This window comes from Bison bison, unplaced genomic scaffold (genome assembly GCF_000754665.1).
Source record: "Bison bison bison isolate TAMUID 2011002044 unplaced genomic scaffold, Bison_UMD1.0 scf7180017864066, whole genome shotgun sequence".
Taxonomy (NCBI): Eukaryota; Metazoa; Chordata; class Mammalia; order Artiodactyla; family Bovidae; genus Bison; species Bison bison.
This window is the reverse complement of record NW_011494638.1, coordinates 6,532,320-6,534,662: the sequence shown is the minus strand read 5'-3', so window position 1 is coordinate 6,534,662 and position 2,343 is coordinate 6,532,320. Positions and strand designations below refer to the sequence as shown.

The following is a 2,343-nucleotide window of genomic DNA, read 5'->3' as shown; positions in this document are numbered from 1 at the left end:
CAGGCACCGTGGTTTGATATATATGCATATATGTGTGTATATATATAGTATGTGTGTGTGTACATATATATAGTGTGTGTGTACATATATTTATATATAGTGTGTATATATATACATATTTTACTTATCTTTTCAATTTGTTCATCAGATATGTGTAAAGCTTTTGTTTATTTATTGGCTGCACTGCACGGCTTGCAGGATCTCAGTTCCCTGACCAGGGATTGAACCTGGGCCACATCAGTGAAAGCCTTGAATCCTAACCACTAGACCACCAGGGAACTCTGTGTAAAGCTTTTATTGTGCTCATAAACTGGGGTTCCCGGTACCCACTAAATACCTTCTTGATAGTCTGATGTGTCAACATAGCCCACCCCCTGCTGTTGAAGGGACTGCCAAATTTCTTGTGTGTGTGACTCTTCTGTGGCAGGCTCCTAATTATTCAGGGGTCCCCTGTGTTTAGGAGTGTCATGATCTTATCCCTCCATTGTATCAGAAATTCCAATTTTCTTGAATCCAATCATATATGTGTGTATATACATACATGTATGTATATATATACATGTATATATATATATACATACAAATGTGTATGTGTATATATATTTCTTTCTGTAGTTGAGGCAATTTTCCCCAGCTTTACTGAAATATTATTGATATAAGTATGTCTAATGTGTAGTGTCATGATTAAAGACATGTATACACGTATGCAGGTCAGGAAGCAACAGTTAGAACTGGACATGGAACAACAGACTGGTTCCAAATAGGAAAAGGAGTACGTCAAGGCTGTATATTGTCACCCTGCTTATTTAACTTCTATGCAGAGTACATCATGAGAAACACTGGGCTGGAAGAAACACAAGCTGGAATCAAGATTGCCGGGAGAAATATCAATAACCTCAGACATGCAGATGACACCACCCTTATGGCAGAAAGTGAAGAGGAACTCAAAAGCCTCTTGATGAAAGTGAAAGAGGAGAGTGAAAAAGTTGGCTTAAAACTCAACATTCAGAAAACGAAGATCATGGCATCTTGTCCCATCACTTCATGGGAAATAGATGGGGAAACAGTGGAAACAGTGTCAGACTTTATTTTTGGGGGCTCCAAAATGACTGTAGATGGTGACTGCAGCCATGAAATTAAAAGACACTTACTCCTTGGAAGAAAAGTTATGACCAACCTAGATAGCATATTGAAAAGCAGAGACATTATTTTGCCAACAAAGGTCCGTCTAGTCAAGGCTATGGTTTTTCCAGTGGTCATGTAATGTATGGAATTTGAGAGTTGGACTGTGAAGAAGGCTGAGCGCCGAAGAATTGATGCCTTTGAACTGTGGTGTTGGAGAAGACTCTTGAGAGTCCCTTGGACTGCAAGGAGATCCAACCAGTCCATTCTGAAGATCAGCCCTGGGATTTCTTTGGAAGGAATGATGCTAAAGCTGAAACTCCAGTATTTGGCCACCTCATGCAAAGAGTTGACTCATTGGAAAAGACTCTGATGCTGGGAGGGATTGGGGGCAGGAGGAGAAGGGGATGACAGAGGATGAGATGGCTGGGTGGCATCACTGACTCGATGGACGTGAGTCTGGGTGAACTCTGGGAGTTGGTGATGGACAGGGAGGTCTGGAGTGCTGCGATTCATGGGGTCGCAAAGAGTCAGACGCGACTGAGCGACTAACTGAACTGAACTGATACATTGTAAACCCTGGTGACTCAGAGGGTAAAGAATCTGCCTGCAATAAAGTATACTCTGGTTCAATTCCTGGGTTGGAAAAATCCCCTGGAATAGTGAATGACAACCCACTCCAGTATTCTTGCTGGGAGAATTCCATGGACAGAGGAGCCTGGTGGGCTACAGTCCATGGGGTGGCAAAGAGTTGGATATTACTGAGTGAGTAACACACACACATTGCAAAACAATGACAACAATAAGTTTAGAGTCCACGTGTGCATGCTCAGTTGCTTAGTTGTGTCCAACTCTTTCCACCCAGTGGACTGTTTCCTTGTGTGGTGATAACCTTAAGATCTACTTTCTTAAAAACTTTCAATATAGTCACCATGCTATACATTAGATCCCCAGACCTTATTTATCCTTTAGCCAGGATTTTTGTACCCTTTGACCAACATCTAAAATATGAATGCTTCACAAATCTGCATGTCATCCTTGAGCAGGGGCCATGCTAATCTTCTCTGTATCATTCCAATTTTAGTATGTGTGCATATGTACATATATTTTTCCTTCAACAGAAAATATACATTTAAGTTATTCCATTTGATTTTTACACAGAATATGTTCTAGGTGCTTCGCATTGGCAATTTGCTCTTCCTGGCCAGAAAAACCTTTGTA

At 41.1% G+C, this 2,343-nt stretch overlaps 1 non-coding gene across 1 annotated transcript; it reads right to left on the bottom strand.

The window, feature by feature from the left end:
* Positions 1 to 206: 206 nt before the first annotated feature.
* Positions 207 to 278, bottom strand: TRNAE-UUC. The gene has a single exon. It is a non-coding gene; the product is annotated as a tRNA-Glu (tRNA).
* Between the last annotated feature and the right edge of the window lie 2,065 nt (positions 279 to 2,343).